Source organism: Sapajus apella, unplaced genomic scaffold (genome assembly GCF_009761245.1).
Source record: "Sapajus apella isolate SASKATOON/1434 unplaced genomic scaffold, GSC_monkey_1.0 scaffold151, whole genome shotgun sequence".
Taxonomy (NCBI): domain Eukaryota; kingdom Metazoa; phylum Chordata; class Mammalia; order Primates; family Cebidae; genus Sapajus; species Sapajus apella.
Genome location: NW_022437091.1, coordinates 113,420 through 125,209, shown reverse-complemented (window position 1 = coordinate 125,209; position 11,790 = coordinate 113,420). Strand labels below are relative to the sequence as shown.

General features: G+C 38.5%; 1 pseudogene; it reads left to right on the top strand.

Moving 5' to 3' along the window:
• The first annotated feature begins 8,600 nt into the window (after positions 1-8,600).
• On the top strand, positions 8,601-9,222 carry LOC116541411 (annotated as a pseudogene).
• Positions 9,223-11,790: the final 2,568 nt, after the last annotated feature.

The following is an 11,790-nucleotide window of genomic DNA, read 5'->3' as shown; positions in this document are numbered from 1 at the left end:
AAAAAAAAAAAAAAAAAAAACTGAAGGGCAATTATATCTGTCTCTTTCTGCCCTTTGTCTACCTTTTTTGCCTTTCTTCCAAGAGCTCTAGAATTCCCACAGCAGCTCCACAATGTAGACAGCAACAACTTTCCCCCTTTTTGAAATCACTCCTCTGAGAAGAGTACAGTGACTTTCAGACATCAGTGACCTCTACTCCCTGACCCCAGTTTCAGCCTATTCATCTTTGCTTTAGATCAATGATACCTCCTACCCTATCATTCTCTGCCTCACCTCTCTGTTTCTACCTGCTCCCTCTTTCAGCACTAAAGGCTCAGTCCTTGGCAAGGACACACTCAGAGAAGTGTGACTTTAGAGAAGGCTCCTTTTGCCAAAAGAAACGTGATTCTCCATCACAGTAGATCATTATCGTGTTAGCCTCAAATGGATTTGTAAAATCCAAAGCATCCAAGGTCTTGCTTAGATAGACCTGATATAAGAGTACTGCCTATATTGATTGAACGCCAGGGCTTAAACCACAAAGAAGAGACAATGTAGAAGTTCACAGGAACATGCTCTAACCTTTGACAGTTTCATCTCCCTAATAAAATGGGATGTAGGTAAGCTTCAGAGGTGTTTTGGGCTTTCCCAGCTTTTGCATAGCAAAAGCATAGCCATGCAAATTGGAATTCTGTCCCAATTCCATAGCCAATTGGAATTCTGTCCCAATTCTCCTGTTCCTAGGCCTTTCTGTTACTCAATAGTTGGCTGCAGAGAGCTGAGTTAGATTAACTCCTAAATCTCTTTCAGTATACTAAATTTGGTTTCTTTTTTAAAGATTCTATCTTTCACCATACATGAGGAGACCATCTACTAAGTTACTAAATAAAACTGGGAAAGAAATCTCTGAGAAAAAAAAAAAAACTGCTTTGAAGTTTTAGAGCTGAAAGTTGTTTAGGATAAGAACAAAATGACGTCCTTGCTTCTGCATACATAGAAAGCATTTAACATCACAACTCCATACATTACAATGATGTAGTCATGGTGAGTTATGTCCCAAAGAGTGACCCTGGGTAGGAAATCCCAGAGGAGCAGAGCTACCATGGATCAACTGTAGTCCTCCAAATCTGCAGAACAGCCCAAAACTAATCTGTATGCTGACTTTTAGAGCACAGGTTTTTGCTGCATAAGGACGTCTGTGCTCTTACAAAGACTGGATGGCCATCTGCCGCTAAAAAAAGACTTCATCTTTTCAACATTCAACATTCATCCCACAGTTGTGTGTGAGTGTCTGCTATATTCCAGGCACTATGCTAGGTATTCAAATCTAAAAATGCAGAGACAAGTGATGGTCTTGATCCCTTCCAACCTCAAGACTCCATAACATGGAGGGTTCAATAAATAGGAAAAAGAAACAAAATCTAAAGGTGACAAGTCATACCCCAGGCATCTTGATGAATCCTGGAGGATGTGCATACTTGTGTTTTGTCTGTGTGTGTCTGTGTGTATAGGTGCCTTCATAGACAGCAACGTATTTTTAAAAGTATTCTGATTCCTTACACAGAAAAGAGATTTTAAAAATTCTCATAAATTAAAAGGCCTTCTATTAAACTTCTAAATACACACTTATGTGAGATATCAGACAAGTGGCTGAGACAGAGTCTTGTTCAGTACCATGCACAAATGAGCAATCACGTGCAGACCCACAAAAAGTATGAGAAGCAATGCAAGTAGTGGTAAAACTTACCAATTTTCTCCAGTGCTGCAGGTATGCTTTAGCTAATTGTTGCAATGTTACTATAACATTCTTCCTTTCACTTTTTTCAAAATTGTTTCTAGAAATGAAACAGAAAAAGCGAAATACTAAAAAACATGAAATAAAATACACTCTAATTTGGATATTAGTAACTGGCTTTCTGTTTGAACAGCTTTGTCTTTTTAAATTGTATGTGAGAGAGAGAGTGTGTGTGTATGTGTGTGTGTGACAGACAGAGAGAGAGTTTCACTCTGTCCCCTAGGCTGGAGTGCAGTGGCGTGATCACAGCTCATTGCAGCCTCAACTTCCTGGGCTTACACTAATCTCCCATCTCAACCTTCCAAGTAGCTGGACTACAGTCACACACAGACCATGCCTAGCTAATTTTTTGGTTTCTTGGTTTTTTGTTTGTTGGGTTTTTGTTGTTGTTTTTTTTTTTAGAGATGGGGTTTCACCATGTTGCTCTGATTGGTGTCAAATTCCTAGGCTCAAGTGATTCTCTTGCCTCGCCTCCCAAAGTGCTGGGTTTACAGGCATGAACCATCACACCCAGCAGTTTCACTTTTTTAATATTGATCCCTGGATTTTTTTTTAATCCCTTTTCTTCACTGCAAATTTTGCATTTTTCCTTTTCAATACTTTTACTTCTTTCTGGCCAACTAAGACAGAACTAAGACTCCTTGCCATTACCACTTTAATCAGTAACTACCATGGGCACCATTAAGTCCTTATATGACAAGTATTTTCAGAACAGTATACAGCATGGTATGTATTGAGCATTTTTGGATATGTTCATTTTGTTCACATTTTTTTCTTTTAGCAGCGTCCTTTGAGTTTTCATTAGGTAATTAGCAGAAATATTTTAAGTTGAGAAAATGTGAACACTATGTCACTTGATAGTGTTATTTTTAAGAAATGAATTATTAATAGGTTATACACTCTAATTATCTTAAATGTATTATCTGACCTATCATGTTAAACAAGCATATTATGCAAATAAACTTCTTTTATATATTTTGGTTATTAGTATTAATATTGTTATAAATACTATTATCACTTTTCATTAGAATATAATTTTGAAAATCTTTGTCTCAAAAATAAAATGGAGTTTGGTTCATTATATGAAATTCTTGTTCATATTACTGAAGGTGACTTCTAATTCAGAGAGTTATTGACTCTGATGCATTAAGTAGCAAACTCATGACATTCTCTTTTTTATGAGATCTGATTTCAAATAAAAGATGAGTTTATTTGGTGTTTCAAAAAAAAAAAAAAGAATTGCATTTTAAGACATCCAGAAATCTGTTACGCAAACGTCAATCATTCATTCAACAAATTTTTTATAGAAAGAAAGTGTTCATTTTTAGTTAATATGAATAGAAAGCATACACTTTAGGGGATATAACTTGATACTAACATTAAGCTTAAAGTTTTGCATTAAGAAAAATGTTTTTTTTAATTTTCTTTTTTGTCAGCAGAAATCACAAATTTATTAATTATTAAATATATCAATCAGTCATTTACCATCATGGCAAGAAATATATGCAGTGTCCCATGGTAAAATGCAGTGTTTCAAAATGATAGAAGATAATAAAAGTATAATTCAATTGTGGTGGAGAGAACAAATCACAATTTCCTCACATCTTAGTGAGTAAACGTGATCTACAGTAATACTTCAATACCACATGCTAAGTTAAAAGTGTAAAAAAAAAAAAACCACTCTACACCTAAATTTTTTTTTTAGGAACAGAGTCTTTCTCTGTCACCCAGGCCTGCAATGCAATGGTGTAAACATAATTCCCTGTAGCTTCAAACTCCTGGGCTCAAGCAATCCTCCCACTTCAGCATTTCCAGTGGCAGGGACTGCAAGCACGTGTCACCATACCTGGCTAGTTTTTTGGGTTTTTTCATTTTTTGAGATCTCACTATGTTTCCCAGGTTGGCCTCGAACTCTTGGTGTCAAGCTATCCTACCACCTCAGCCTCCTGGGTAGCCAGGATTATAGGCTGAAGCCACTGTGCCCAGTAAGAAAATATAAAAATTTTTAAGGAGTCTGTGTCAAATCAAAGCCAGTTAGTCTTAGGTTCTATTGTTGTGCATCAGAACTAATGAATATTGTCAAATGAAAGCAGATTTTGTGAGCCATTGTATGTAAAAATTTGGATTCTGCTTCTTTTTGCTCTTTCACCAACTCATATCTCTGAGTATGGGCAAGTCTTTTAATTTTATTTTCATTATGGAATACAGGTCATAAAATTATCCCTTTAATTACTATAATAGTTAATTTTATGCATCAACTTGGCTCGGCCATGGTTGTTTGGTCAAACAATGATCTAGCTGTTGCTTTCGAGGTATACTTCAGATGTGATTAATAGTTAAATCAGTAGACTTCAAGTAAAGCAAATTGCCCTCCATAATGTGGAGAGGCTTCATCTAATTAGCAGAAGTCCTTAAGAGAAATGACTGAGGTCTCAAGAAGAAGAAAGAATTCTATCTCCAGACTCCCTTTAGATGCAAGACTGCAATAGTAACTCCTGCCGGACTTTCCAGCCTGCAGACCTGCCATGCAGACTTTAAACTTTCCAAACCCACAGTCCACAGCCTCGTAATAAATCTCTCTCCCTCTGTCTGTCTCTGTCTCTGCCTCTGTCTCTCTCTCTCTCTCTCTCATTATATATATAATGTATATACACACAGTTGACTCTTGAACAACATGAATTTGAACTGTTTGAGTCCACTTATACGCAGATTTTTTTTTCAACCAAACGCAGATTGAAAATACAGCACTCACAGGATGCAAAACCCATGTATGTGGAGGGCCAACTTTTAGTATATGCCAGTTCTGCAGGGATGTCTGCGGGTTTGGCTATCGGTGGGGGCATCCCGGAAACCAATCCCCCCGTGTACACCAAAGGACTAATTTATATATGTGTGTGCATATGTGTGTGTGCGTGTGTGTGTGTATGTGTGTGTGTAAATCTTTGGTTCCACTTCCCTGGAGAACTCTAATGTAATTACCTTCTTTGCAGTGATCTTCTTGTGGTGAATTTAGAAATACATAGGAAGACTACTGAACATTTATCACTCTCAGGAGATAAACTTTTCTTGAAGAGCCTATTATCTCCTCTCTCCCTCCTTGAGCACCCACTTTAAATAAGTAACAATAATCATGATCACATTATAAAGGTAAGGTAGCAAAAGGATAGCAAAACTCGGTGTCATGAAATCAAATCAATCAACCCAGGAGCTCTATTAAACTTAGGCTGTCTTCTAAAGTCTAAAGCAATATTCTTCAATGTACAATCAGTAACATTTGTTTATAGATAAAAACTACATATCTTATTTGTTTAAAATAAATTTCTTAATATATATCACACACTTACTATCTACTCTGTTTCTCCTCTAATGATTTGAGTCTCTTCTGATGGCCTATTACAGAAGCCTAAGATGTAAAATCATGAAACTCAAAATTCTGCACTTTAGGGTAAACTTTAGGCTTGAAAGCTTTGGAATTTTTATTTATCTGACAAAGGACTTTGAAATCACATGACATAATCATCACATGGCATAACTGAATTTGCCATCAATGAATACTCGGAGGTATTATTAAAAGTTTTCCATACCAATGCATTTTTTGTTACTAGTCTCACTCATTTAGCCATTTAATAAGTGGACAACAAATCCAGCAGCCCTCAAATATGGAAGAGTTCCAAACCTTTGCAATTAGCACGACATCAGTTTTAATACCCACTGCCATATACACCAGGGATTCAAAGTCCATAAACAAGTGAAACCTCACCCATGAACACTAAGTAAATTGGTACCAATCAATGGGTACCCAGGATGCCTGATATACAGCCTAGAACTAACTTAGCTTCCAGAATTATCTTGCTAAACACTTCTTAATTTGCCTCTTTTACTGCTTGGGGATATGTTCAAAGCAAATATATAAATATCTATATTCTCCACACTTTACAGATTGTCTGGTAAGGGGTAATCTCTAGAAGTAAGAAAAGAAGTTCAAGTTGTTTTATAATAAGTTTTTAAATCCCTTTTTTAAATATTTTGACTATGTAAAGCAAAAATATATTGTGAAATTTATAACATGTATAAGTAAAATATATTAAAGTAATAACAAAAAGCCCAGGAGGAGAAAAACAGAAGTTTGAAAGTTTCTTATATCATATAGGAAATGATATAATATTACTTGAAGTTATACTGTATTAAAATATATAATTAAATGCTAGAGCAACAGCTAACATAAAGCAGTGTAACTAATAAGATTACAGTGAAGATGAAATAAAATTAAAATACTAAAATAAAACCCAAAAACAAACAAACAAAAAAACTCAATCTAGACCAAAAAGGAAAGAAAATGAACACAGAACAAATGGAGAAAATAGAAAAAAAAAAAAATCACAAAATGGTTGATTTATACCCAACCATATCAATAACTACATTAGAATTTTTTAAAAGGAAAAATAATATACCACCCTAACATTTATCAAAATAAATTCTGGACAGGATGTTGCATAAACCTCCAACCCAGAGCCACCAATGGGCGTAAATAACAAAAGCTCCAGGGAAAGCCCTTTCCTTCTAGCCAAAGGACAAGGAGAAAAGTGGTGGCCTAACAACAGAAAATCTTTCTGGCAGTACCCTTGCTGCTCCAGCTAAACACCAACAAATAAACCACACCCCCAGGCCTCAGTCAGTGAGCAGGGAAGTCGATCTTCCACCCCACCTTCCTTCCCAATAGAAGCCAACTATGGACTCTGGTTTCCTGCTTGGTAATGTCAACAGGCCAAACAGGGAGCTGGTCTCTCATTCCCCAGATGGCAGAAGCAGGGGGTGCTCCAATCTCCCAGCAAGACAGTGTCAGCAGGGTCCAACAATGAGCTGAGCCTCCATCTTTACCTGGCAACAATGAGGTAGAATGAGGTGCTGTGAGGTGAGGCAGTCAACACTCAGCTTCCCCCACCCCAATATCAGCAATGCCCAGTGAGGAGCTGAACCTCCACACCCACCCAGTGGCCGTGTAACTAAACAAGGCAATGGAAAGCAAGGCTAATTGGAGTTCCCGTTTCCACCCCATTGTCAGCAAGGCCCAGTGATGAGCTAAGCCTCCACTCCTGTCATGCCAACCAGGCAAGAAGTAAGTCTAGTTGGCCCTCTCCTTTCCCTGCTTCCAGCTGGCCCAGCAGGAAACTGATCATCTCCATTCAGAGGCAATAAGGCAACGTGATTTAGTGGCCCCCTTTTTGCTGGGGTGGTGCCAGTGGCACCCAGCAGGAAACTGAAGATATACATCCACCAAACTTTACACTACACCTCTACAGGAAAACTACCTTCTAAAAAAAAGATTAAACAGGATCCAGAGTTTCCTAATTTAAAAAAAAAATAATAATGTCCAGGCTACATTCAAAAATTACTTTTCCTTCCAAGAATTAGGAAATCAGAACATTAATGAGAAAAGACAATCAACTGATATCAACACCAAGATGAATCAGATGCTCAAATTATTGGAAAAGGACTTTAAAACAACTCTCACAAAAATGCTTCAGTGAGGCTGGGTGTAGTGGCTCACGCCTATAATCTCATTACTTTGGGAGGCTGAGGTAGGAAGATCACTTGAGCCCAGGAGTTTGAGATCAGCCTGGGCAAACATGGTAAGATCTCATCTCTACAAAAAAAATTAAAAATTAGCAGGTGTTGGTGAGTGCCTGTAGTTCCGGCTACTCAGGAGGCCGAGGCAGGAAGATCTCTTAAGCCCAGGAATTTGAGGCAGCAGTGAGTCCAGAGAACTGAAAACTACAGTAACTGAAATTTAAAAGCTCTCTGGATAGATTCAATATAAAAGGGAGATACCAGAAGAACAGAACCTGTAAACTTAAAACAGATCAATAGAATTTACCCCGTTTGAAAAATAGTGAAAAAAAAAACTGAAAAAAAAATTAGTAGTTTCAGAGACCTATAGGATAATAACAAGAAATCTAAATTCATATCATTGGAGTTTTTGAATAAGAGAAAAGCCGTGGGAATGAAAAACTATTCAAAGAAATAATGCCTGAAAACTCTCCAAATTTGTCAAAACTATAGGGTGGATGTAATTGACTATAATCATGAGGATATAGAGTTGCTACTATGTAATGGGGATAGAGAGAAGTATGAATGGAACTCAGAGATTTATTGGAACATGTCTTGTTGTTTCCGTGCTTGGTGATAGCACTGAAGAGGTAATTGCATCAACCAAGGTCTGAAAAAGGTACAGTAACCAGGGACTTAGGCCCTTCAGGGATGAAGGTCTGAGTCACCAAAGAGCAAGAAACTGAGACCACCAGAAATGCTGCATGAGGGAGCCTAGAATGAGTGACAGAAGAGGGAGACAATAGATAACAATAATGGTCTTGGGACCAACTGCAGCACAATGACTATGCTTATCTGACTAACTCTTCTGTTTTAGGTTTTTTTTTTTTTTTTTTTTTTTTTTAAGAAACTGTAATCAGCCACCACACTGAGGAATAAATGACAGGACAAAGCAAATATAAGGTTGGGTAAGAGTGTATCAAAGCAGTGGAAGAGCTGACCAACACTATCAATACCCTCCCCTGCGTAGCCTATTAACATTTTTCATGTGTTAGCACACTGGCCCAACTTTCAACTATCAGCACTGACTGGTAGCCAGTCAACAAGGTGACCTCAATGATCTCCAACATCTCTTGTATTCATGCCACTGGGCAGTCCCCTTATACACTGTATAAGGGTGAGTCTGTGTGACCCACAGAATACAGCAGAAGTGGCTGGAGTCGCCCTGTGGGTCTTAGGAGGAAGGTTGAGTTGGACAGAGGTTGGAGCTTGCTGAGACAGCACCTCAGGGATGATGACAGAGGGAGGTAATCACAATTTGCAGGCTGCAGAGACTGCAGGTTTAGAGAATAGCTGCAAGAATGGGAAAAAGTGATATTGATAGTAGATAAGGTCCTATTATGGGAAACAACTTGAAAACCTATTATGGGTTTCACTTGCCATCTTGGACCTGGTTTCTTTGGTGTTTTAATTATCTACTATCTAGATCTATCTATTCTGTCTGCTATTTCCTCTTTTGTTATGTTTTGGTGCTTGGCTGAATACCTTGCTCCCATTCTAGCATCTAACATTTTTGACTCCAATAAGTGCACCAGTGATCAACAGCAAAGATTCCATGAAATTTGCACCAATCTACTAAAAACTCGATGCAGAGCTATGGACTGGTGGAAACATATCTTTACACCGAAGGAAGAAAAGCCTGAAATGCGTTTCATGGCCATGATCATTTATCTCACTGCAGTTGCTTGGGTGGGACAGCAAGTCCACAACCTGCTTCTCATCTACCTGATAGTGACTTTCTCACTGTTGCTTCCTCAACTAAACCAACATGGACTCATTTCAAACCACACTGGAAAGGCCAAAGGGAGATATGCAAGCTTCTCCAACAAAAAGAAAATTAAAATGAATAATTCACCTGCTTTATTCAATGTGATTAATGGCATATACATTGTCCCTAGGAACAGTTTCTACTATACTATCTGGATACTAAAATGTTAAAGAAGTAGCCCTTTTTTCTCCTTCACTCTGCCTTAATTATTCAATAGTCTAAATCCAATAAAGGTTAAAAAAAAAAAAGGGGGGGGGCGGGTGTGGTGGCTCACGCCTGTAATCCCAGCACTTTGGGAGGCTGAGATGGGCGGATCACCTGAGGTCAGGAGTTCAAGACCAGCCTGGTCATACGGTGACACCCCATCTCTATTAAAGAAAAAGAAAGAAAAAGAAATTTTATTTTTTGAGACAGAGTCTTGCTCCCTTGCCCAGGCTGGAGTGCAGTGGCACAATCTCGGTTTACTGCAACCTCAGCCTCCAGGGTTCAAGCAATTCTCCTGCCTCAGCCTCCCTAGTGGCTGGGATTATAGGCACCCATCACCGTGTCTGGCTAAATTTTTTTTGCATTTTTAGTACAGACAGTGTTTCACTATGTTGGTCAGGCTGGTTTTGAACTCCTGACCTCAAGTGATCCACCCAACTCTGCCTCCCAAACAGCTAGGATTACAGGTGTGAATCACTGTGCTCAGCCAACAGTTGACCATTTTAAAGGGAGATATCTATGTGCCTGATGACATGAGACCTTAAAAACACATGAACTTTGTCTGGAAGATGAAGCCAGAAAGATTCCAAGCATGAGAAGAACTTGACATACGACTGCTGGTTTGAGGATGGTGGGAATCACATAAGAAGGAATGCAGATTGCCTTAAGGAGCTCAGAAATGCCCCCAGCCCAAAAACATTAAGAATATGGGAACTTCAGTCCCACATCTTCTAGTCCATCATGCATGGACTAGAATTCTGATGATAATAAGAACTGGCTGGGCATGGTGGCTCACACCAGTTATCCCAGCACTGTGGAAGGCCAAGGCTAGTGGCTCACTTGAGGTCAGGAGTTTGAGACCAGTCTGGTCAACAAGATGAAACCTCATCTCTACTAAAAATAGAAAAATTAGCCAGGCATGATGGCAGGCACCTGTGATCCCAGCTACTCGGGAGGCTGAGGCACGAGAATTGCTTGAACCCAGGAAGCAGAGGTTGCAGTGAGCCAAGATCGTACCACTGCACTCCAGCCTCGGCAACAGAGCAAGACTCCATCTCTCAGAAATAAATAAATAAATAAATCACCTGTAATCCCAACTCAGGGAGCTGAGGTCAGAGGATTGCTTGAGCTCAAGAGTTCAAAACCAGCCTGGGCAACATAGCAGAACCCTGTCTCTACAAAAAAAAAAAAAATTAATTAGTCAGGTATGGTGGTGTGTGCCTATAGCCCTAGCTACTTGGTAGATTGAGGTGAGAAAATTGCCTGAGCCCAGGAGTTTGACCCCACAGTGACCTTTGATCGTGTCACTTCCCTCTAGCCTGGGCAGCAAAGAAACACCTTGTCTCTAAATTTTAAAAAATTTATTTAAAATTTTAATAAATCTAATGAATTAACTTGGAAGAGGACTCTGAACTCCACTTGAGTACTCACCCAGCCAATGACTTGACTTTACTGTTGTTATGACTTAAGCATAGAACTCAGATGAACTTGCTTGGACTTATGACCTACAGAACCATAAACTAATATATCAGTATTGTGGTGATTTGTTGTGCAGCAATAGAAACTAAGACAACTTTAAAATATTCCATTGATCATAGCATTCATAATATCATTTGCATAATATTGTTTTCCCTGATTAATAATGCCACTATATGAACAATTCATACTCACCAAGTCCAAAGCCCTGAAATCTCATTTCTATGGTTTCTTTGGTTTCCTTGTAAACTGGAAAAAAACAAAACCTGATTTCTAGCCTATATTTATTTAAATGAGAATTCAAAAAAAAATGAATCATCAGACAGAAGGAACATGAACGTTTTAGAGGCCTGGATTCATATTGTCAAGATTGCTTTCAAACATGACTATGTCTGTTCAAATTCCATCTCAAATGTTCATTTTATAACTTAGAATGAAAAAGCACTCCTACCTCACCTGAAGAGAATTTTGTTTAATCCTTGATTTAAAAAAAAAAAAAATATATATATATATATATATATGTAACATATGACTGATCATAAACCTATGTTAACTTGGAGCAGCCCTCACTTTCGATGTCCCAATAACCTGCAATCTGAGCTTCTGCTCTCAGGTCGACTTTTTCTCATGTGGAGGCAGCCACACAACAATCGTGTACTCTCTAGACCTAGCTGACAGCAGGCTGTAGCATTTAACGGATTTCATTTAAAAATTGGAAGAGAACATAAGGAAATTATAAAGCAAGAAAGGAAAATCTTAACATTTACTGTAGATCTGTATTGTGATTAATGCCTATTGACTACCTCTTGCCATAGAAATCCACTACTGGGGCCAGGCGGGGTGGCTCATGCCTGTAATCCCAGCACTTTGGGAGGCCGAGGTGGGTGGATCACGAGGTCAAGAGATCGAGACCATCCTGGTCAACATGGTGAGACCCCGTCTCTACTAAAAATACAAAAAA